A 26,284-nucleotide genomic window follows, 5' to 3' on the forward strand; every position below is an offset into this window, starting at 1 on the left:
AGCACTACTTTTCTGATGGTTGTAGTCTTAGCACATGTATAGGATATTATCTGGTTGGAAAAGACTATGGTATTATAATTAGGTCCCATAAAAACTCTGGCATGAACAGAGACAATTCTATAAATGAGGTATACATTAGCACTAATTCATGATACAAAGGATTTACAAGACAGAAGTTTAGAGAACTGGACTTACATTTTATATAATGTTTCAGCAGATAAAAGTCCCATCCAAAACTTCAACATCTATACTTAGGGCAGAGGGAATGGCCTTAAGAGACAGGGGAAAGAGCCAATATCAAGACAACAGTCAGATAACAGAAGTCTAAATCTGGGGTAGGAATGTAACCTGAGTAAACACTTCAGACAACACCCTCTCTAGTTCTCATGAAGATGAAGAAAGGGAGGGGGGAAGTATCAGTAATGTTATTATTTTATTAACGATGATTTGCATCAAACCACAAGTAGGATCAATGGAAAGTCGTAATATCTGAAACTAAAGATAGGTATGTTAATAACTTGCTATTGGAAAATTAAAAAAAAAACCAAAATTGTAAAATTTGAGAAAGAAAATAAGAGTTACATTGTGGCGTTATCATGGGCACTGATAAACATAGAACCAGACCAAAAAATACAGATAATTCAAAGCATGTTTGGGTTGTGCAAGTCCCACAGATATCTACTAAAGATGACCAAGTGAAAATTAGGTTATTTAAATCATGATTAATAAATAGTAGACACCTTCCATTGAATCAAATCTAAACTACAAGAATCATTCAGTAGCTGAAGCGTAATATTTCCTTTCTGTATTTCCATCCATGTCAGAAATTACAACTTCTGCAAGTATTATAAAATTCTGATAGCAAATTTTGTTTTAGCTTGTTCATTTTTAAAGATGCTCTAGAGCAATATGCTTAAAAGAAAGCATCTAGTGAGATTTCCACAATATGTAGCAAAGCCATCTTGAGGCCCAGAACAAATTAAAGGCCCAGATACATGATGAAAATAAAATTAATATAAAACTAAAACTAAATAAAATACCCAGTGAATTATTTTCACATGCCCACAAACTTATAGACTTTAAATACAGATACAGGTAGTCCTCACTTAATGAACATTCGTCAACAACCATTGGAAGTTATGACAGTGCTGAACAAATGGTACTTATGACCAGTCCTCAAAGTTACAGCCTTGCAGCACCCTGGTGGTCACGTGATCAAAGATTGGGCACTTGACATCCCGCCTGCATTTACAACCGCAGGTGCACTTCAACTCCTCGCCTATCTTCCCATCTCTGCCCTTTTGGCCGCCTCACCTTCTGCCACCCCTTGGCACCCTGCACTCTGCTGCTCCTGCCACCCCCAGCTGATCTTTGCCATCTTCTTCCTCCCAGTAGCTGCCTTGTGAAGGGCCAGGCTGGGTGCATCTTGTCAGCAGTGGGAGGAAGAAGATGGCAAAGGTCAGTGGGGGGCAGCGGAGTGCAGGGCAGCAGGGGTGGTGGAATGCAGGGCAGCCAAAAGGGCAGGTGGGGTGGAGTGGTAGTGGAGGCCAGCACAGCAAGGCAGAAGCAGCCTCACAACCACAACAGGGGCTACTGGAAGTGCCATCACTATGTGGTGTGGTTACGTGATGTTTCACCTAATGACCCCTTTGCTTAGTGATGGAAATTCCGGTCCCAATTAGGGTCGTTAAGCAAGGACTACCTGTAGATATCAAGTAAGTTGTACTTTAACACAAACCTTTATTCAAAGGCAAAATGACAAAAACAATGTTGCAGCATAAGCTCTGGTAAGGCCCATACAAAAGGGAAAGAATTTGCATGGTGTCATTGTGACACTGCTTTCATAATTCACCCTCCCGCAATCACTTCTGCAGATGCCTCTGATAGCACTGTATTTATTGTGGCTGTGCAAAGATATGTGGAGGGGCATTTCACTCATTTCTTGAGCTACCCATCCAGTATTTCACTAGGGTTGTGTGAATCAGTTATGATCGGAATTTGAAAAGAACAGTATCAGACTGAAGTCTATATATGAATGCACAAAGGTCCATAGATTCTTCCAATTCATTTGAGGGCGCCAGATTCAGTTTGATGCACCAAACCAATTCAGTAGCTCATATGGAAGAGGTGATTCAACAAAACCATCATCAGATCTTTGCAGAGCCTTAATAACCCCCACCCCCAAAAAGAGAAAACCCTGAATTTAAGATAACCCATGCCCAGGAGATTAGGCAGAAAAAACCCATCTATCTTACTGATTTTGCAGGTCTTTTTTGTATCTCAGCACATCTAGAATGACCTTCAGTTATAAAACAATATGGGAGGGAAGAAAAACACCACAGTTTATATAAATATAGTACTTGTTATGAGAACAAAACTAGAAGGGGTGAGAACCTAGTTCACAACCACACTACCTCTTGCAGAGTAGAGATGTTGTGAAATACCCCTTTCTTTATACATATGTATTCAACGAACAGCATTTCGTTCTGTTATACATAGGGTCGCCATGAGTCATAAACAGCTCAATGGCAACTAACAACAACAACTCTTCCATTGCATTTTATTTTGCAGACATTTATTTTTTGTATAATCATTTAGAAAAGAAGTTTTGGTTTGCATAATCGATGACTCTGAAAGACAGTTGCTCAGTGTCTGAGCAAGCTGCCAATATTTTGGAATCATCATAATCAAATTATTGATTTATTTTGATAGGGACACATTCCTAAAAAATTGTTCCTTCCTATGGAATTACAGTTTTTGCAAAAAACTCTAACTCGGTTTTTCCATAAGAAAGAAATGTTGATGGAAAGAACTAAAACAGCACTGAGCTAGTAGATTAGCCTTCCATAAACATCAACCTTTTTTACTTTCTTTCCATGTATTCAGTACATAAGTTCTTGAATAAGAAAGCTGATGCCACAAGAAATATGCCAGCCTGTAATGGTGGAACAAGATTTAGTCACAGACTTGTTTCAGTAGGAAAATGTCCTAAATGGGGTTTTTCAAACTGGATTCTGAGAACTGTTGAATGGGTTCTGCAGGACTAAAGGGGGAAAAAAACTCTCTGCATGGGACTAAGGCTTAATCCTTTGCAACAAGTATGGGCTTGTCAACTGACATTCAGAAGCCCTATTCCTCTTGACCAGGGTTACCAGGACATTTAAAAAAAAAATTCCATGGCTGCAACAATTTTGAAAAACCCTGCTCTGGATTCATTTTGATTCAGCATGTGGTTCAGAAGCATTCTTTCCTAAGTTGCCCTTCCAAAGTTTGTAGGTACCTTGGAATATTAGCCCAATCCTGAAAGGCAGGAGGCACTATTGATTCCATCCAGGAATGTGAATTAAGGCAGCAGTAAAAAATCTATTTTGCAGTCAGCACTAGTAACTGCAGACCCAGTTTTTTATTCCAGCAGTCCTTTACACCCTAATTTCAAGCAGCATCCACTTTGCAAACTCTTTACTTATAACTTATATTGTGTTTTGATGTCTTTGTTATTTGGGGAGAGATAATTCTGCAGATCTGTGTCTGCCCAAATCAGCAAAATGCTGAATCTTCTCTTAGAAATTGTTTATTGAAGTAAGATGTCTTATGGGCTGCAAGGTAGAACCAATACAGCTAAAATCTAACAGCACATGTTGGCCAACAGTATGCAAGCTCTTTCACTGTTTTAGCAGAGCTGCAACTCTCATAAAGAAGTGATGAAAAATGGAGAAACAATGATGAAAGTTACCAAACACAGATTTTCTAATAGTTCCCCTGCAACTAAAACACTACTACCCCTTTTGAGAATCATGCAGTTTTATTAGGCATGCTACAGATTATGGTGATAAGCCTGCATCCCTGTCTTCATTTTCAGTCCCTTGTTTTGGAACTATACATTTAATTTTGTTTTTACTACACCATTCCACATGATCAAGAAAAGTACTCATTCACTATTAGCAGTGTGGCTCCAAGTTAATAGTCCACTACTGCAGTTTTGTGTTTTCTTTCTAAAGTGTGTTGCTGGTCATTGACCAAATAAACTATCTTTCTAAAGTGTTTGTACCACTTTTCAATGCCAAGTGGACCAGAAACTCAGTGCTTTGTTCCATCTGCCTATGAAAAAGTTGGCTTAACTTCAACAACTCATAAGAAGTGGTCCTGCAAATCTGGGCTGCAATCACAACCCATTTACTCCAGATCAGCCCAATTAAAATCACAGAAACTGCACTAGGCTCAAGTAGTAGTACAAATGACCTTTAAGGTGTGTGTCATTTCAGGATATGTTTTATGGCATGGAACATTTCTGCTCTGAGTTTCCTTTCATGTGTTGGTTTTACAGTAGCTGCTTTTAAAGATACTGCAGCCAAAAATTAGGCAGAACACCATAAATTATATACTGGCTCTTTGTAGTTGCTTTTAAAGATATAACCAGAAATTAAGCAGAACACCATAAATTATATTCTGGCTGTTACTTATCTATATCAAGTGATTTAACTAAATCACTGCCAGTGCCATGTTTAAAAGTGTTTCCAAGCCAGGAATGTGCTTGGAAAACTAGAGAGAAATAGCAAAGACCTAAATACATGAAAGCTGAGTATCTTAACAGGGCAAAACAGCTGAAGTATCAGATATGTACCATAGAAATAGGCCACGCTCAGTCACATGGGAGCTGCTTTTTTGTAATGCACTCCCATGAAGGTGACCACATGGGAGTGCATCATAAAAAAGTGCCTCTGGTGCAGCCAAGGACTGCTGCTGAAGGGCACCTGAGATGCTACATTCATTTGCAAATTAAACACTGAAATGATAAAGCTGGAAGGTAAGACAGTTCCAGCCAAATCCTTTCAACTTCACAAAAAGATCTATACATGTCTCCTCTTCTATGTTATCCTAACTAACATGATAAAACTAATGTAATGACAGACACTAGACTGGACTGGCTGTAGTCTTGACTTGGATTATGGAAATGTCATTTCAAATCCAGTTCATCTATAAAGTTCACTGTGTAGTGACAGTATAGGTAGATCCACAAATCAGTTTTTTAAAAACCATGGCTGAGTGAATAATCCATAAATGGCTGTAACAATAACACACTATGTTATAAACAAGCATATCATACTCTAGCATACATTGATTGTATTCCACGTGTACTTCTCACCTTCACTGAATTCAACTCACAGGTCTGTTGGATAAATTAAATGGAAGAACTACTTTTATGACCTCACATCCATAAGGGGCCAAGGGTAGCATGTTGCTGCATGAATCATTGGTTGTTTACACATCCAATTCAGAGTGTTGGTTATGCTGAGGGTCCCAACCACATAGAAGGAGAGAGAAGTTGGGGCTTGTTGGCACACTTTCTCAAGGGCTGCCCTACCCCTTTGGAACACCTGGCCTCCAGAGATACACAATGCCCTCAACCTCTTAGCCTTCAAGAAGACGTTGTAAATGTATTTATTTCACAGAGATGAGTGCTGCTCATACAACAGCTGTCTTGGGTTAGTTTAGGTCAGACTAACTGACTTCATTGTTACTCTGACTAAGCATTGTCTCAAATCTATAAAGGTGGATAGTGTAGAAACAAATAAAATGATACAATTGATGTACTGGTATCAGATGTTGTGACGCAAGTACTAAGCTTCATCCTTTGCATAATGATGTCATGAACAGGTTGTCATTTTGGTGTCACTGAGATTCGTTATGGATACTGCTGTAATGACTGAGCTCCATAGAGGAAGGGTAGATTACAAATACTAGAAGTAACATTACTACAATCCTCCATGGAACTGAATTTGAAAGCAGATTGAATATATAGCAAATTGTTATTCACTATGGTGGCTACTCCTAAAGTCATCTCCACACCACAGCTTTACAGAGCTATTGCACTGCAACATAAATCCCAGCCAGCACATATCCACTGGGCACAAGACCAAGCAAGCTGTGTTACATGTTATGAAATTTGGTTTTAAGAAGCCAGGAGAATCCATCACTATGTATGCTCCTCTCTCCTTTCAAAACTTGGGATGTTAAATTCTTGAAAAAAAAATCTACACATGATCAAATATTGTTACATTTTCATCTAACTCATAAACATCTTGCCAATAAGTTTAGGAAGTACACATTACTGATGCATAACTTTTATGTTTTGACATGCAGGCTCACAGCTATATCAAGATAACATTTTTTTAAAACAGACAAACCCTGTCTTACAAATAGTACTATAATTTGTAAATGTTTTGTCGGTCTCAAGCAGAACATGTAAAGCATTTTTTTAAAAAAAATCAGCTTCATTTCAGACGTCATCTATACTTCCTGTGCTTTGCAAGCAGTCAACAAGTTCCTGGGTTTACCACAGTTGCAAAAGCTTTTCTTGGCCTTCCTTGGATTAATTTATTCTCAGAGTAATAGCTTTTTCATTGAGCAATTTCTCCATTATAACATAGGCAATAACGCTATACAAACCTAGAAAATAAAATCTGGCATTATGAAAGCACCAGATAATAATTAAAGTTCAGGTACAAAGGTGTGACAAGTACTAACTAGAAGTAGTTCAGCTCAAACAATATAATTCTCTTGTGCATGTATCCCCCAAGATCAGCCCTACTAACAGGAAGAGTGGAAGCTACATTCCTCAGGCAGCTGGTTCTGGTGGTCAAGAAATGGAAGCAAATACGACAGGAAGGAGGAGAGGTGCTTGTGATGTTTTGATACTAAAACAAATTGCCTGCCTTTTAATACAAGAGTCTTGGTGGGGCCCAATGTGACCATCAGCTTCTATAGCTCATGTCTTAGGCTAATTTTGCAAAATAGTCTCTGAGGACTGTAAAGGCTGGAGAACTAGAAGAGATGGGCAGCTTTCAACAACTTGTTATAATCTGCAATCTAAACACATCTGAAATGCAGCAGGTCAAAGAATGGATTTTAGAGGAAATTACAGGGCATGCACAAACCTTTTTGAAAGAATGCAACTATGATGGGCAAGGACCACAAATGGATAACAAGGCTAAAAGATCTAGGCTACATGAACTGCACAATGTTTAGATCTTTTTTCACAACTTGAAGTGTAAATATACTGGGGGTTTATGTCACATAGAATTTTGACCCAAATAAATGATGCACTACAGCTCTTGAGCATTATATAGGGAGTAACAAAGTTTAAGCTGGGTAATATGGTGATTAAGTCATTTGAAGCACAACTAGAAATAGACTCATGATCACCACAGACTATTTTATTTAGTCATCCCTTTGGCAGTAAACACCCAGACTGATATATAAACTCTTCTGAAACAAAGAGGAATTAGAATCTTTGGTTTGGAAATCTACAGGCTATCAAAAGAAGTCAAAAGGTAAGCATTTCCTCCTGCAACTTTCCTACTCAAGAAAGCAGATAATAAGTTTTCTAATCAACACAATATTGCTATAATCTGAGACACATGTTAATAATCCAAAAACAAGTAAAATCTATTGCCTGGGTTTTGTCATTTGATCCAAGCAACATATGAAAACTAGAAACTGCATTACATTTCCCTATAAGAATTAGCAGCAACTTTTCAAAGTTTTGAGACAGTTATTTTCCCCTAGTTCTCCATAGAAATGCTGGGATCTTTAACATTCAAAGCAGAAGTTCTAGCCCTTCTTCTTTTTTTCATTTCCATTGTGGTGAGTGTCATAGTTGTATTTGACACTACTGACCAGTATTGTGCAAAGTAAGAACCCAACACCAATCAACTTGAAACACTTCAGAGATGCCATGGTTAGCTGAACAGTGGGATCAGCCCACATTCCCAGAATTTCCAAGTGACTAGGAAGTTATTCTATACTGCTTTGTGAACCATATCCAAATAATTGGATTTAATTACCTCTTAATTCCCAACCCCCATAATATAGTATCAAGCAAAGAGAAGGGAATAATGAATCTAACCCCCAAATGGAGAACGAGCACTTTCAGCAAGCAGGAAAAATACAATTATTCTCAAAGCCTCTGAAGTTACAATCAATAGCCAGCTGGCTGTCCATTGTTATTTCCAAGGTGCACAGTCAGAGGCCAACATCTGAAGTGGTTCCCTGCTGAATTCTCCCTGGAAATTCACCTTTCCACACACCCCCTCCCAATGTATCAGGCAATATAAGATTAATTTTTAGAAACACAGGCTTAGTAAAGCAATTAATCTAATATCAGCTGCATTTCAGTACAAAGAAACATATATATTATGATCTTCTGGGAGCAATTTGTTAAAATCCCCAAAATATAATGCTTTCAAAATGACTGAAAATATATGCATGAAGCAGCAGATGAAATAAGGTAATGTCAGATATTGTTCTCTAAAAATCCTAGTATGAATTGCAGAGATGATGTTCAAAATTTATATCTGTTAAGGGAATGCAAATAAACCAGAACAACTGCTCATGAGTTTCAATTCTAGCTAAAAGCTAGTACACAAGCAAACTAGGGAAACTGAATATCCATATTTCTGCATCTTGGTGGGCAATCTTTTTGTGACTGAGTCAAACTTTTTTTTTTAACCTAGTCTGTGAGAGCTTTCAGGAGCGTGATGGTGACATCTCTGAAGGGAGGAACATTTAAAAAAGCATTTTGAAGTAAAAAGGGTGTATTAAGGCTAACAAAACACATGGTTTCTTCTTATTTGGACAATCTTGATCCTCAAAACATTGCACTCAAATTTTGGTGATAGGGATATTGTTGATGGGTTAGTGATTTAGTCTTGCATTTACTAAATGAACTCATTCAGGCTTGCTATACAGAACTGCAATAAAGTGAAGAAAAGAAAGGTTTAGACTGAATCAGAATGGCAATTTGAACCATACTTGAAAGTGTCTTACTCTTAATCTGTGGAATAATATAAAGAGGCATAAACATTTCTCAGCATAAGGCCCAGCATGAAAAGTGCCACCCACCTTGTGATTCTGCTAACTCCAGCCTACTATTTGGGTTAGAAGAAATTTGAATAGAAATTTCCAAAACCTCTATCATCTTATAGACACAGCAGATACACAGATCAGCTGATTGGATACTTTGAAGGCCTCTGTTCAGAAGTCCTCTGACTTAGACCTCTTGAAATTTCAACAAATTCACAGGTTCTCTGTTACCACAGGTCCTCTGCCTATTTTTTGCAGCCAAGAAATGAGAAGCCACTGAGATAAATACAAATGTCTCTCAATGATGTACCTTGGAAGTGGCTTTATGAGATGATATGGTTAGATAGTTAGATGTTACCAGGAAATAAGCATTGTTTTCTTTCTGAAAAAAGTAGTGTATTTAGTTAAAAAATGAACCATATATACCCAGCTGGTTGTTGACTATAAAGATTTTTAAAATCTTTTTTTAATTTTTTAAAATTACTGCTTGAAGGATGGATCTCTGTATGGTAAGGTCAGTCCTGAAAGAGCTATCTGTCCTATTAGCTGCTATCCTGGTTGACAATTGGTCTCTTCATGGTTATTGGGGGTGAGGGGATGACTTTCAGCCTGAGATTCTTAACCACCCCATTCACTCACTAGGGCAGTTTTTCCCTAGAGCAACTTGATGTTTTCAGGAGATGTCACTACAGCTTCCATTAGCCCCACCCAGAAGTTTCACTAAGATTCAATGTAACTTCCCTAACCATGTAACAAACCAGGTTAGAAGAAAAACTCTGTTTTATTGGATCCAACCTAACCATCTAGACCAGCAATCCTTCTCTCAGAAGGAAACAGCTAAAAGCCTTGAAAGCCCTATTAAAGAACAGTCATGTATGTGATCTGCCTCTTGCATTTAGAGGTACCCCCTTATTAATCTACAAGAATCCACTTTAGATTTTGGCCTCCCCATTTATAGCTATATAGGTAAAATTATCTAGGCATGAACAAAGCTATTTATAAAACTACATTTGCCATACAAAATGAATAAACAGAGAGAAGCAAGGAAACACAACCGAACAGGAAAGAGAAATATGTCAGTTGTAGCAAAATTCAGAATGGTGAAAGTTCCTTTCCTGGTTCCTCCTATATCATTTTTAAAAATCTACCAGAAGAAGTAACAAGCTTTCCTGAAGCAGAATTTTATCCTTACCTGAGATCTGGCAGCAACCTGAAACCTAGGTTGGACGAGTATAACCTTTCTCCAAGCTATTGTATCTTTGGCGTGGAGAGAATAACACCCAAGAGGCTTTTCACCACTTCTAAAAAACCTGCCAAAGCTAGAAAGCAAAGAAGTACTGGTGGGCAGCCTCCCGCAACAACAGGGCGGGCGGGAGCGACAAACGGAAAGATACTCACTTTAAGCAGCGCTACCTGTGGACTTGTTACCCACCAGGAACAAGGGTGAGGCCTCTGAGGTCGGCCCATTTCGGTTCCAAGGGAGTCTTCAGAGGGGCCAGAGAATCGTTTCCATTGATTGACAGTTGTTTTGACCAAATGGAATCGTTAGAGCGAATAGCGCAACGGAGTGTTTGCACGCGCTTTCCCGGGCGGCGGGGTGTTTCCATGATGTCAGCAAGCAGCGTTTCTAGGGCAGGTAGCAAGAGGCGATATGATGCGGGCGGGCAGACATCTATTGACAGCAAGTCAAAGAACCTGTGACCCTGCCGGCGGGGTAAGTGCAACGACGGTTCACCCTAACTGCGCCTTTTCCAAAGTTAAGAAGAAAAGATGCTTAGCCTAAACCGTGGGTGGGTTTAAATTTAAGCTCAAAGAGACCCAGATAATTTAAGTATAGGGGAAGAGCGGTTGCGCCTTGTGCAAAGTCAAAATTTCAGTTCAGCAAACTAATCTCTGCATCTTTTCCTTATCTTATGATCTAATTATGATTTAGTTTCCATAATTACTTGGGCTTTGCCACAAACACATGCAAACTTCTTATTCTTTTAACGTAAAACAACAGTCAGGTTTTAAGAAACACGCGGTTCCAGAATACCTCGCCCTCCCCGAGTGTCCTTCCAAGGTAACTTACTTCACTACAAGCAAGGAATACGTAGCACCACTAAACAGCAGTGGTCTCTTGCACGAGGCAAAAAGGAAAAGGCGTTTTAGTGGAGGAATATTGGCAAAGGAGACGACCTTAAACGGATCGTAACCAGGCTGAAAAGCTAAAAAGAGTCTGAGAAAAACAAGCCTTCCTTCACTTCCATACCCCAAGGAAATTGTATGCAGTGACGAGACAAGCATGGCCAGCTGGACCAAAATAGCCCTTCGTTACCTTAAAACCACTCCGCAGATAAACCGAGGGAAGGAGGAAAAATGCAGAAAAGGTTTCAGAGGTGTACCTTAATTTTTTATTAAGAAGCAGGAAACAGCCCCAGACATGCTCAGATCGCTCCGGGCTCATTTCAAAGTTCTGAATACTTGCTTCGATGTCCCCTTGTCTTTCTATGGATTCCCTCAATGCAGTAAGAAAAGGAAGGCTCTGCCAGCGCCGCCCAGATTCTGCTAAGGCTGCGGTTCCTATTGGCTGTTCTCAAAAGGGGCGGGGTTTCGCCTTGCATTCTTCAAGTAATCGCGTCAACGCCGGAGCATCATTCAAGTCTTGTCTTGGCTTGGCTGGAGGGGTGAGGGCATTTCAGACGGATTCCTTCTGGCAGCTCTTTACCCCTCCGCGAAACTACCGAGTATAATACACGATTGGTTTTTAGCAGCCATTACTCCATGCAAAGCATTGTTTTGGTTTGGGTTACCGAAGTTTATTTCCAAACCACAGAAAACAACACGGAAATACTGGGATTTGTGCAGGGTTTGGGTTTATGAAAGGGTCTGTCTCCGAACTGAGTTACAGGGCTATCCATCTTAGAGCAGACCAGAAATGCTAGTGGCATAAAATCTGCTATTCCTATAGTTCTTCTCCTCGTTTCCCACCTTTTTTATATATAACTCAAGGCGGCAAACATACTTGATACTCCTGCCTCCTATTTCCTACAACAACAACCCTGTGAGGTGCACTGGGCTGAGCAACTGTGACTGGCCCAAAGTCACCCAGCTGGCTTTCATGCCTGCAGAAGTATCCAGATGGGAGTCTTAAACATGTGTGACATGCATATGAAAAAGGCTTGGACTTTGTATGGACTTTTTTTGATCCCCCCACAGGCCCCTGCTCTAATACCTCTGTTCCCAGTCACTGTCCTCCCTCCAGACAAGTGGGTTACGAAGCATAACAGATTTTACACTTCTGGAGGCTTCCCTTGGACAGTGATGGAACCTGGAGGAAAATATTCCTTTAAACACCAGGTGTAAAGACATCTTTAGACAAATTCATTAATGGATTGCAGACAAGATGAAACAACATGATGGGGACATGGCACAAACAAGGTACTGTCGTGGCGTGTTTGTGCAATAGTTAGGTATGTTGAAAGAAATTAAGATCTCTCCCTGCCTGCCATCTTGTCTCCCCACAGACCACTGCCTTCCTGCAATATTGCCTTCCCCTTGAGCAAGGTAAAAGGTTAAAAGTTACAAAATAGAATGGGTTCAGTGCAAAAGGGGATGCCAGAAAATTAAAATATGACAGGAAACCCCAACTGTTTAGGCAGAAGATTCCCTTCAGACTTAATCAGAGATCTTGTAAGACAACAGGTCGCTCATTCACAGAATTTAGCAGAGCCCATTCAGGTGAACAGCCAAACAGACCTCCATAATCAATTAACAAAAGATTCCTTCCAAGGTGAACAATCCAGACTAGGTGACAAGGTCACAGCCCTGCAGGGAACCTGGACTATCAGAACAGGAAACACAAACAGCAGGGAGCCTGACCACAGAGCGCCTCCTCTCTGAAATCTGATAAACGGCACTTTCTCAGAAGTTCCTAGAGGATGGGAACACTTTTACATAACAACAGCCAAGCACTCCTATATAAGGGCTTGTGGGGGAAATATAAGTGTGGCCACCTCTAACCAGCATACTCTGTACCTGCTCTTGGGAAATAAAATCACCTCTGTTCAAGCAATCACCCAAGAACTTTCATTCCCAGCTCGGAACGGACCTAGTAAGATTTCCTTCCAACAGGTATAAGTGGGAACACAGGCTAAGGATGTAAATGTCAGTGCCTAAATAAATATTAAGAGAGCCAATTTGGTGTAGGGGTTAAGGCATCAGGCTAGAAACTGGGAGACAGTGAGTTCTAGTCCTGCCTTAGGCACAAAGCCAGTTGAGTGATCTTGGGCCAGTCACTCTCTCTCAGCCCTAGGGAGAAGGCAATGGCAAATCATTTCCAGAAAACTTTGCCCGGAAAACTGCAGGGGCTAGTCCAGGTGGTTGCCAGGAGTCAACACTGATTTGAAGGGGCCAAAACAACAACAAATACATATTAATGTGGATATGTATCTCTGTATTCTTCCACCTCTCGCTCTCAAAAACCCTTGCTTGCCATTCTTGTTGGGTGCAGGCAAAAAGCTGGTCTCTTGCTGATTTAGGATAAGCCTATAAATTGGCAGTGTTCAAAATTTGCTGTTAAGGGTTCAGGTTTTATTCTTCTGTGTTAAAATGATACTGTCTGTGTTTGCGGCCCAAGCTGCTGAAAATCATAATCACTGTTCTGGAAAATAAAGCAAAATATAGCTTAAGTTTAGTTGTAGAACTCACTGCCTTCCGAATTAGTAACAGAATGAATGTAAAACCACTGAAGATGCTGCAGCAGCACTTGGATGACCTTGGCAGATATTGAACAGATAAGCAGAAAAACTAAGCAGGGTCAGATCTAGCTAGTATTTAGATCAGTGTTTTTCAAACTTGGCAACTTTAAGATGTGTGGACTTCAACTCTCAGAATATTTTGCAATGCAGGTCTTACAATCCTTTACTACTGGCCTTGTTGCTTAAGGCTGATGGGAATGGAAGCCGAAATCAAATGGAAGGTGATCTAGTGACTACAAACCCAGTTGCTAAGACATTTTTGAATTTTTCTTCTTCAACTTTAAGTCCCCAAATTCAGCAAGCACAAGAACTGTGTTCTCATATTTATTGGAAATTAAAAACTGGTGAAACTTGAAGGCCTTCCCTTCTTTCTGTGATAGAGTGTGCTTTAAATTCAAGGTGAAATACATTCCATCTCTGATGGAGATAGGAATAAAGCCAGTCAGAAGATCCATTTATGAACATACTACTTTTCTAATTTATTCAAACTTCTATAACAAAAGGACAAGCCAGATTTATTTTGGGAAAAAAAAGGACTGGAAAAGTGGATTGAAGGTAATATATCAAGGATATGTGTTTATTCAGGGGGATTCTCAGCAGGTATCTCTCATCTAAACTAGTTAAGTATGGACTAGATGGCATGACAAATAATATATAGCTGGTTCAAAAAACATACTCAAAGAGGGATTGTAATGGTTTCTCATAAATTTGGAGGTGTCACAAGGTTCAGTCCTGGACCTTGTGCTCTTCCACATCTTTATTAATGACTTGGATAAAAAGGTAGAAGGAATGCTTTTCACATTTGCATTATCAAATGTGTAATTTGTATTGGTTAAGGATCAGGCTAGAAACCAGGAGACTGTGAGTTCTAGTCCCATGGACACAAAGCCAACTGGGTTACCTTGGGCCAGTCCCTCCCTCTCAGCCCTTGGAAACAGGCAATGGCAAACCACTTCCAAAGTCTTGCAAGAAAACTGCAGGGACTTGTCCAGGCAATTGCCAGGAGTCAATACTGACTCAAAGGCATCAAAAACCAAACCAAACCAAACCATACCATAGTTAAAATTCAAAATAACCTTGACAGATTAGAGAATGAGTTGTAAGTAACAGAATGAAACATCATGAAGATAAACACAAGGTTCTGTTTCATTAAAGAACAGACATCAAATGCATGGGTATAGGATGGAGAATACTTGCCTTGGCAATAGTTCTTCAGAAAACAAACTGATTTGGATGACAAACTGAATGTGAGTCAACAGTGAGATGTAGCTGCAAACAAGACAAATGCAATACTAAGCTGAAGAAAGATAGTTTCCAAATCATGGGAAGTAATAGCTCACTTTACTCTGTACTGGTCAGACCCCATTTTGAGTTTTGAGCACTGCACTTTGCAAAGGATTCAGACAAGCTGGAGCAGTTTCAGACAATGGCATCAACAGTGGTCAGGGAACATTAAAAAAAGAAAAAAGTAAAGTCGCTGGATAAATTTAGCTCTGGGTCAAGAAGACAGAGGTCAGGAATACAAAAACACGCTTCAAATAGCTGAAAGAATGTTCTCTCTTGTACCAGAGGGGAAGACATGGAATAATGAATTTAACTTCTGATAGAATGTTAGTTAAAAATTTTCCTAAGAGAAAGAGCAGTTTTAACAGTGGAAATGATTATCTGGAGATGTGGTGGGCTCTTCTGCACTAGATACAATATATTCAGGGAGAGACTAGACAGGGGATGCTTTAATTTCAGTTTCAGTGGGGGTGTCCCCAAGGTATGGTAAAAAAAAGTCAAGATGGTGGCTTGGACAATGCAATCAAAACTCAGCCTGTTTGTTATGTGTGTTGCACACACAATGCACATAATAAAACGAGCGGAACTTTGATCACACCACCCTGACCACCATCTTGACTTTTTTGACCACACCCTTTGGATACCCCTGGATTTCCGCATCAAGCAGAGGCTGGACTTGATCTAAATAACCCCTTCCAACTCTATGATTCTGTAACACCTTATAAGACCCAGTTCTAGGTTCTGTTTCAACTTTTTAAATCCTTAATTGTTTGGTCCTGGTAAAGCCTCCTTTTCCCATGTATTCCTTTCTAACATTCTGGTGCACATCAGAGACTCTGCCTCAGATTCCTTTGGTGGAGCATGATGAACAGTTACCACGCTATAACCTTTTCAATTGGGGCTCCCTTTTGAAAAATTCTTTATGGGGATCCATTAGTGAAAGTTTCCCTGATTTTTTAAAAAATAATTCCATTCTCTTTGTGACTGTTTTATGAAATATTGTTTGTAATTTGCTTATGTTTTGTGGGGTGTGTAAAGAAGACTTGTATATCTTTAAGATAGAGAGAGTAGTCTTTGTCACAGCCCCATAGCCTCCATGGTCTACAGTAAATGGATATAACATTATTTCTGTCTGTACTTGCCTCTATCTCCTTTTCTGTTCTCCTCTATATTTCAAACTATAAATTAATAATTATAAGTTATAAATGGAATATTCCCATGCCCAAACCAGACTGTTTTATCTAGTAGTCCACAGCATATTTTTGGAAGCTGTTTTCAGTGAGATCTGTTAATGTGTAACATTTTAGGCTATGGGTTGTAATGAATGGGATGGAAATATATATGGAAAACATATTCCCATGAAAAAAAGTGTTCAAAACATGAGATGAGTGCAAACATGAGCACAATCTTTACTCCAAAGTGCTGAGGATGAGTGGGATGGTTGACTAACAACAGGGACACATGAACAATAAAGTGGGCTGGTTTAATTATTGCTAATTTCAAGGCATTTTCACAGTGTCTTTTTATAGCCTCGCTTAGGGAGATGGAATTTCACTGCAGCAAATGGACTCTGACCTAAGCCGTGAAATAATGCTAAAAAAACTTCTAAAAAAGAGCAATTTATTACAGCACCATACAGAACTAAAAGTCATCAGCTAGTAACACACATTAGTTAAGCTTTATTACAGCAAATTTAATCAAAAGAGAAATATGTATCCTGCTCCAAGCACAGGAGAACCTTCAGGTATGGATTTTTTTGCTTGTGTGCACCACTGTTGCATGTTGTTCTTGGAAAGGCATACAAGTGGGACCTCTGTCCAAATTCAAACATCAGTCCTCAGAAGCAGCAGCTCCCAAACTGGGCCACAGACTGTTGTGGAAGAGTGTGGAGTTATTGCAAGGGATCTATGCCTCTCATCTAATCCATGTCTCCCTCACTTCAAATAGAGGGGATGCCCTTAATAGGGGTTCCCAAGATGTTCTCACTGGGTGGGCAAATGATGCCTGATGTAACCTGATGCTATGCTGTATAGAGATTAATAAGATCATCACCAGCACTTTGAATTGGACCTGGAAACTCACTTAGTAAAAGGTCTCCTATGATATCATCTGTAGGTATATCAATAGGAGATTGTCAGGGAATCCAGATGTGTTACCTTGAGTTTCACAGAATGAAGACATTTGTTGTATAGTGAAATAAATAAAATGGACAGGCAAAACTCTATAATCTGCAGGGTCTATAACCAATCTTCAGTGGCTCCTTTTTATGAGAAAGAGGAAGATTGGAAAGTTTGGAGAAATGTAGTGGTAGAAGAGTTGCTTGCCTCTTCTGCTTTTGACCATTTTGTTTTCTTTTGCTGAAAAATGGCCGTTCAAAAGGTCATGTTTTACCAACCAAGCTTAGGTGCCATTGAAATTGTGACACCATAAGAAAGGGATTCAAAATGTGTTTTTATATGATTGATACGTTATTAAGGGGAAAACTAAAACTAAACTCAGAAAATGCCACCCAATTTTGGTCCTTGGGGGTTGCTGAGGAAAATGCTCTAGTGTGCATGTACTACATGGGGAGGGACTTTGGTTTAGTTACTCACATTTCCAATAAAAACAACTGGCAGTAGACAATACCCAGCTAGATGAAGAAATAGTCTGGTCTAGTACAAGGCACTTTATATCAATGCTGTGGCTCAGTTTGGATCTGGCTACAGTTTAATGTGTAAATTTCACAAGTCAGCCAAACAATGCCATCATCCTGTTATAATCAGACACACACACACCCCTTTATATCTATCATCTCTATCACCTATCTGTCATCTATTTATTTGTCTGTATCAGATTTCGAGGCTACCGGACTTCAAAAAGAATCTAAGCAGTTTACAAATTTAAAGGAATGTTTAATATAAAAAAAGAAAACATGAAGGTCCAGCAGAAACACACTGATGATAACTGAAAAATTACCAGGGGCTCCACAGACACCCTAACACCAGGCCTGGGAACAGAGCCAGGTCTTCAGAGACTTACAGAACATTTGAAGGGAGGAAGCCATATGTACCTCTGGGGAGATGGGTGGTGCCATGACAGAGAAGGTATGCTTCCTTGGTTCTGCAAGATGCCAGTCTTTAACTGAAGGGACCCTGAGCGCATCTCCTCTGCCTGATCATATCTGAGAGGCAGAAACTATTGGAGACAAGGGCTCCCTCAAATAACCAGGCCCTGTGCCATGAAGGGCTTGATAGGTGACAACCAGCACCCTGAATTGCAACTAGAAGCCAACTGGTAATCAGTGCAGCTCATGAAGCAGAGATTACATATGGGTGTGAAGTAGCCATTACTGCTTGCAATGATGAATTTGGAACCTGCTGTACCTTCTATATGGTCTTTAAGGGTAGCCCCATATAGAGCGCATTATAGGTGACCAGGGCATGGGTAACCATCTAGATAGGCCTCTTCATTGGTCAATGAAAGTGTGGAACTAGTGCACAAGATGGACCTGTGTTCAAAGGGCCTCCTGACCACAGCTGCCACCTGATCTTCAGCAGTAGCTGCAAGTCTAGGAGGACTCCCAAGTTGCACATGACTCTTGAATGGGGAAGTGCAACCCCATCCAGGTCCAAAGGTAAAAACATCCCAGACCTAGAGGGCCCAAACAGCCACGGTCACTCACTGAGTCTGTTCCTCCCTCTCCAGACCCAAACAGGCACCAGACACTGGGACAGGATATTGACAGCTTCACCTTTGCAGCCGGGGGTTGAGATATACAATTGGGTACCAGCAACATATTGATGACTCCAAACTGATAGATGATCTCACCCAACTCCTTTCATTGTTGCAGTAGTGGAATACCAATATTAGGATAGGTGAGCTTACCTAGGGGAATCAAATGACTGCAATACTTTGAAGCTGTAGAATATTTACACTTATGTGTGCAAGTATGTGAAACATTTGTTGGGATGCTTACCAATTACCACATCTTACACTGTAACATTATATTGCAAGTTACAAAAACTGGAAAATCAACATTGTAACTTGAAAGTAGACCTATACCTGGTCTTAGACCAATTCCTTTATTTCCTTTTTGGAAATATTCACCTACAGCTGGAAAAACAGCAGCAGAGACATCTTCTCCTTGACATCTCATCTGGGCATGCCATTAGGAACAATATTGTGATCTGTGCCAGAATCTGAGAGATTCAACGGATATTGTGAACACAAAAGGGCTGGAGGACCTTCCCACACGTTTCTGCCACTAACACAGTATGTGGGCAAGAAAAACAAAGAGGCTAAGGAAAGAGTGAAAGCTATTCCACACTGAAACCTATTCCTCTTCCAATCAAATAACACTTATTAACCATGGATTAGGTTGTCTATCACCAACTAGAACAAAGGAGCTTGTTTTATACCTATGGCAGTCTGATCAGCTCTCTCTTATGTCTCCCCAAAGGACATCAAGTTGGCTAATTAAGAGCAAAATCAAAACTGTTTTTTTGTTGTTTATTCGTTTAGTCGCTTCCGACTCTTCGTGACTTCATGGACCAGCCCACGCCAGAGCTTCCTGTCGGTCGTCAACACCCCCAGCTCCCCCAGGGACGAGTCCATCACCGCTAGAATATCATCCATCCATCTTGCCCTTGGTCGGCCCCTCTTCCTTTTGCCTTCCACTCTCCCTAGCATCAGCATCTTCTCCAGGGTGTCCTGTCTTCTCATTATGTGGCCAAAGTATTTCAGTTTTGCCTTTAATATCATTCCCTCAAGTGAGCAGTCTGGCTTTATTTCCTGGAGGATGGACTGGTTTGATCTTCTTGCAGTCCAAGGCACTCTCAGAATTTTCCTCCAACACCACAGTTCAAAAGCATCGATCTTCCTTCTCTCAGCCTTCCTTATGGTCCAGCTCTCGCAGCCATATGTTACTACAGGGAACACCATTGCTTTAACTATGCGGGCCTTTGTTGTCAGTGTGATGTCTCTGCTCTTAACTATTTTATCGAGATTTGTCATTGCTCTTCTCCCAAGGATTAAGTGTCTTCTGATTTCCTGACTGCAGTCAGCATCTGCAGTAATCTTTGCACCTAGGAATACAAAGTCTTTCACTGCTTCTACATTTTCTCCCTCTATTTGCCAGTAATCAATCAAGCTGGTTGCCATAATCTTGGTTTTTTTCAGGTTTAGCTGCAAACCAGCTTTTGCACTTTCTTCTTTCACCTTCATCATAAGGCTCCTCAGTTCCTCTTCACTTTCAGCCATCAAAGTGGTATCATCTGCATATCTGAGATTGTTAATGTTTCTTCCAGAGATTTTAACTCCAGCCTTGGATTCCTCAAGGCCATCTTGTCGCATGATGTGTTCTGCATACAAGTTGAATAGGTAGGGTGAGAGTATACAGCCCTGCCATACTCCTTTCCCAATCTTAAACCAGTCCGTTGTTCCGTGGTCTGTTCTTACTGTTGCTAATTGGTCGTTATACAGATTCTTCAGGAGGCAGACAAGATGACTTGGTATCCCCATACCACTAAGAACTTGCCACAATTTGTTCTGGTCCACACAGTCAAAGGCTTTAGAATAGTCAATAAAACAGAAATAGATGTTTTTCTGAAACTCCCTGGCTTTTTCCATTATCCAGCGGATATTGGCAATTTGGTCTCTAGTTCCTCTGCCTTTTCTAAACCCAGCTTGTACATCTGGCAATTCTCGCTCCATGAACTGCTGAAGTCTACCTTGCAGGATCTTGAGCATTACCTTACTGGCATGTGAAATGAGTGCCACTGTTTGATAGTTTGAACATTCTTTAGTGTTTCCCTTTTTTGGTATGGGGATATAAGTTGATTTTTTCCAGTCTGATGGCCATTCTTGTGTTTTCCAAATTTGCTGGCATATAGCATGCATTACCTTGACAGCATCATCTTGCAAGATTTTGAACAGTTCAGCTGGGATGCTGTCGTCTCCTGCTGCCTTGTTATTAGCAATGCTTCTTAAGGCCCACTCAACCTCACTCTTCAGGATGTCTGGCTCTAGCTCACTGACCACACCATCAAAGCTATCCCCGATATTGTTATCCTTCCTATACAGGTCTTCTGTATATTCTTGCCATCTTTTCTTGATCTCTTCTTCTTCTGTTAGGTCCTTGCCATCTTTGTTTTTGATCATACCCATTTTGGCCTGGAATTTACCTCCAATGTTTCTAATTTTCTGGAAGAGGTCTCTTGTCCTTCCTATTCTATTGTCTTCTTCCACTTCCGCACATTGCTTGTTTAAAAATAATTCCTTATCTCTTCTGGCTAACCACTGGAATTTTGCATTTAATTGGGCATATCTCCCCCTATCACTGTTGCCTTTTGCTTTCCTTCTTTCTTGGGCTACTTCTAGTGCCTCAGCAGACAGCCATTTTGCCTTCTTGGTTTTCTCTTTCTTTGGGATGTATTTTGTTGCCGCCTCCTGAACAATGCTGCCAACTTCTGTCCATAGTTCTTCCGGGACCCTATCTACTAAGTCCAGTCCCTTAAATCGATTCTTCACCTCCACTGCATATTCCTTAGGAATTTTAGTGAGCTCATATCTAGCTGATCTGTGGTCTTCCCTAATCTCTTTAGTCTGATCCTAAATTGTGCAAGAAGAAGTTCGTGATCTGAACTACAGTCAGCTCCAGGCCTTGTTTTTACGACTGTACAGATGTCCGCCACCTTTGGCTGCAAAGGATGTAATCAATCTGATTTCGGTGTTGTCCATCTGGTGAAGTCCATGTATAAAACCGTCTCTTAGGTTGTTGGAAGAGAGTGTTTGTTATGCAGAGTGAATTGTCTTGGCAAAATTCTATCAGCCTATGTCCTGCTTCATTTTGTTCTCCCAGGCCATACTTACCTGTAATTCGAGGTGTCATTTGACTGCCCACCTTAGCATTCCAGTCTCCTGTGATGAAAATAACATCTCTTTTAGGCGTGTTGTCCAGTAGGTGCTGCAGATCCTCATAGAACTGCTCTACTTCAGCTTCTTCAGCATTTGTGGTTGGGGCGTATATTTGGATCACTGTGATGTTAGATGGCTTGCCCTGAATTCGAATTGAGATCATTCTGTCGTTTTTTGGGTTGTATCCAAGCACTGCTTTAGCCACTTTACTATTAATTATGAAGGCTACTCCATTTCTTCTGTGGTCCTCTTGTCCACAGTAGTAGATCTGGTGGTCATTTGATGTGAAGTGGCCCATTCCAGTCCATTTCAGTTCACTGACGCCCAGAATGTCTATCTTTAATCTTGACATCTCACCAATAACCACATCTAATTTGCCCTGGCTCGGTGGCGCTGCGGGTTAAACCGCTGAGCTGTCGATCGGAAGGTCGGCGGTTCGAAACTGCGTGGCGGGGTGAGCTCCCGTTGTTAATCCCAGCTCCTGCTCACCTAGCAGTTCGAAAACATGCAAATGTGAGTAGATCAATAGGTACCGCTTCGGCGGGAAGGTAACGGCATTCCGAGTCGTCATGCCGGCCACATGACCCGGAAGTGTCTATGACAACGCCGGCTCCAAGGCTTAGAAACAGAGATGAGCACCGCCCCCTAGAGTTGGATTTGACTGGACTTTACGTCAAGGGAAACCTTTACCTTTACCATAGATCTTACATTCCAGGTTCCAATGGCGTGTTGATCCTTAGAACATCGGATTCGCCGTTCACCACCAGCACTGTCGGCCGCTAGCCGTCCTTTTGGCTTTGAGCTAGCTGCGTCATCACGTCTGGGGCTAGTTGAGCTCATCCTCTGTTCCTCCCCAGTAGCATTTTGACCATCTTCCGACCTGGGGGTCTCATCTTCCGATGGTAAAATCAAAACTGATGCAAATGAATTGCCCACATAAAATCTCATATTTGTTCACCTGCTCTGCTCTGTAAATTATGGCACTGCTGATTGCCTAGTAGGGAGGCAGCTGCTTTATCTGCTCCCTTTCTTCCCCCATCCCCCCGCCTCGAGAAAAGCTCAATGTAGCAGTGATGCAGCAGCTGGAAAGAAAAAGTCGCTTATGACCAAGAAATATTGGCTGGCTTAGAAAAAAAATATTTGTGAAAAAGAATATTGGAATTGTAGTTGATCACAAGCTGCATGTAAATCAGCAGTGTGATATGGCTGCTAAAATAAATTCGATTCATTGAAAGTTAATTCTTTTTTCCTGTGTGATTATTCCCACTTAAATTTCCCTTTCCACCTCAAACTGTTAAAGTTCCCTAAAACAACAACCCAGGCATAATTGGAAGATCTTAGCCAACCAGAGAAAGAAATAATAAATTTCAATGAGATAGAATAGGAGGCAAAGCAAAATTAATTGGGAGAATTTGTTTAAGCTTTCTAGAGGCTATAAGTCTCCTTAGAAGAAACATTACCACTTGGGCCACAGTAAGTCATTAATTTAAAACGAACAAGAAGATAGGGGACAAAGAGGAGAAATAAAGTGCCTATTTTCAGCATGGGAAGAAGTTAAGAAGGAGGTGTTCTAACACTGGAACCAGTGTTCCATAGTAATAGTCAATGTATTATTAATAGTTCAGAATGGATTGATTGAATATACAGCAGTAAAGAGCTTTTCACCCAGTGGAATATAGTGGTCTAGCAGAGAAGAAGATGAGAATTTTCTTTAAAAAGTACTGTAAGTTTTTTTTGTGTGTGTGTTCTCCAGAGCTCCCTTATGTCATGTTCTCGTTCTAATGTCCGGTTAACATTGTAACGTTTCACATGTCTTTTTCTGTTCCGTGTTCCTTCACCCGGGGTTTTTCCATTCCTTCGCCCTCCATTGTTTTGAGGGCTTGGAATGCATGTTTGGGTTTGCGCTCCTGTTCAAGGTTACTTTCCCAGGCGCGTCTAACGGCTTCTAGCACCTGGGAGAGGGAGCGTCCTGACGGGCGACGGGGCGGGACCTGCTCACAAGCAAGGCTTTTAAGTTTGTATTTGGCGCGCTTTTGCTCATTCTCAGCTTTCTCTGTATTTGCATACTATTCCTTTAATAAATCAGTTATCTTTAAGCCCGAGCTTGTGAGACTGAGTATTTGGGATTAGGCAATCATTACATAAAGCTGAGAATCATTTTATCCATTTTCCGCTAGCCCCATCCAATCATTGGATAAGAGGGTACGCTAGCGATGACAGAACCTCAACTTCGCGCAAGTGAGGGAAGCGAAGAGGAGCGGGAGGCGGCCAAAAGCCGGCCAGCGCTAACCTCGAGAGCGCAAAGGGCAGCACGTCGGGAGTTGCGAGATATCCAATTGGACGAGCTGCTGATATCCATGCAGGAGAGTCTCAGGAGTGAACATAGAACTGTTATGGAAAGAGCACCGGGGAGGGGGTCTCCACAATTGTCCTGGGAGCACGAAGTCCCCTTGTCACCGAGGGTGGTGGTAACCAACCAACCCCCGGAGGAGCCGGTCACTCCGGCTCGTATGAGGGCATTAGAAGATAAGATGGATTTAATAGTGACGATCCTCAAGGATCTACCCAGAGAGGATCTACCCAGAGAGGCAGAGCCCACCCCGGAGGATTGGGAAGAAGAGCCGTCACAGTACCCCAGGCACAGTACCATGTCGACCCGGGGGAGAAGCAAGACTCGATCAGCCCGTCAAGGGGGGGAGCGAGAGGCAAGACCTCCTAGGGATCGACCACCCATGGGGGCTCGGCGCACGCTGACATTCGCGGCACCGCCACAGCCAGCTGAGCCGGCAAGAACCTTCCCACCATTTGGAGTGAAGTTCGATGGGGATCCCACAACGCTCTCCTTCTTTATTACTAATGCCAAGCATTATATAGAAGATTGGGGTCGAAACTTTCGGTCTGAACATGGCAAGGTCAATTTCATTGCCAACAAGCTGAGAGGAAGGGCAGCGGATTGGTATGTGCAACTATGCCAAGCTGAGGCAACTGAGTTAGAGGACTTCGATGACTTTTTGTGGGCACTAAAAGAGCATTTCGAAGACCCCCTAGCTCAAGAAACGGCCAAAAATGACCTGCGGAAACTCTACCAAGGGTCTCTCTCAGTTGCCAAATATGCGTTGGAGTTTAAAGCTTTGGCAGGAAAAGTGGAAGACTGGTCTGAGCCAACAATCATCGAATTGTTCAAGCAGGGGCTTGAACCCGAAATCCTTCGATGGGCTCTGGGCAGAGATGATCCTAAAACGCTATATGGGTGGATTCAGTTGGCGGGAAGCGCAGAAAATGCCCTACGAACCTATGCCCATACCAAAGAGCTTAGACAAACACGTCTCGCTAGAGGAGCGCGCACATCTGGACTTGCCAGCCGCCCCAAACCGAAAACCTGGGAAGAAGAGAGGGAGCAACGGTTCTCCAAGGGTCAGTGCCTCCGATGTGGGAAAGAAGGGCATCGAGCCACGTCGTGCCCGAGACGCCGTCCAGAGGAACGCCAGACTAAACCCACGGTAAAGACGCCTGCTCCTGCTCCACCGCGAAAACTGAAGGCAGCCCTCGCGGAACTGGACCCCCCAGACCTTCCCTTCGGAGAAGAGGAGGAAGAGTTGCAATTCGAGCAACCGGCGGGAAAAGCCTACCACCTGCCCTGAAGGGCGCCCTAGGGCAGGTGGAAGAAACCGGGCGTAACCATGATTCGGTGAGTGGAAACTTCCCCACACTGACTGTTAAAGTTAAACTGAGCTCAAAAACCAAAACGGTGGAAGCGTGGGCCATGCTAGACTCGGGTTGCTCCCGTTCCCTAATGCACCCTGATGTCGTAGCGGCTCTGGAACTGCCCACGTTCCCTTTGCCAAGACCCATGATTTTCACCCAATTGGATGGAACTATGGCGGGAGGGAAAGCAGTCAATCTTTCCACGGGACTGGTCGCCTTGCAGATGGGCTCCCATCAGGAAAAGCTGCCATTTGTGGTAGCTCCAGTGGGGGGTCCTCTGGTAATCTTGGGGATGCCTTGGTTTGTGCAACAAAACCCTTTTATCAACTGGCTGCATAGAACTGTGACGTTTGCAGATGGATTTTACAAAGTACCCGAAAAGGACCTACTGGAGGACATGGAGGGTGGAGGGGTAGCGTATACCACGGTGCAAACGCTTCAACCTCTTGAGGGACTACCCAATCAATACCAAGATTTTGCTGAAGTATTTGGGGAAAAGGAAGCGGATCGCTTGCCACCCCACCGAAAAACGGACTGTGCCATTGAGTTTTTACCAAATGTAAAATTGCCTCACCCAAAAATATACCCCATGTCTCCCAAGGAGCTTACCACGCTAAGGGAGTTCATTGACAAAAATCTGGCTAGGGGTTTCATTGAGCCGGCAAATTCTCCGGTAGGAGCTCCTGTCCTATTCAGGCCAAAAAAGGATGGGTCATTAAGGCTTTGTACCGATTTCCGCGGGCTCAATGCGGTCTCAATATTAAATAAATATCCTTTGCCCCTGATCAAAGATATGT

General features: G+C 41.7%; 1 protein-coding gene across 3 annotated transcripts in view; it reads right to left on the minus strand.

The window, feature by feature from the left end:
* OSBPL3 (oxysterol binding protein like 3) overlaps window positions 1–11,372 on the minus strand; it is a 107,354-nt gene extending 95,982 nt beyond the window's left edge. For 2 of the 3 annotated variants that reach the window (XM_063303765.1, XM_063303763.1), the window contains exon 1: window positions 11,247–11,372. The gene's annotated coding sequence lies outside the window, so the exon portion shown is untranslated. Of the gene's footprint in view, window positions 1–10,054; window positions 10,168–11,246 lie in introns of those variants that run through there. The other variant, XM_063303764.1, reaches the window with a different exon arrangement.
* Between the last annotated feature and the right edge of the window lie 14,912 nt (window positions 11,373–26,284).

The sequence above is a fragment of the Candoia aspera genome, chromosome 4 (assembly GCF_035149785.1).
Source record: "Candoia aspera isolate rCanAsp1 chromosome 4, rCanAsp1.hap2, whole genome shotgun sequence".
NCBI lineage: Eukaryota > Metazoa > Chordata > Lepidosauria > Squamata > Boidae > Candoia > Candoia aspera.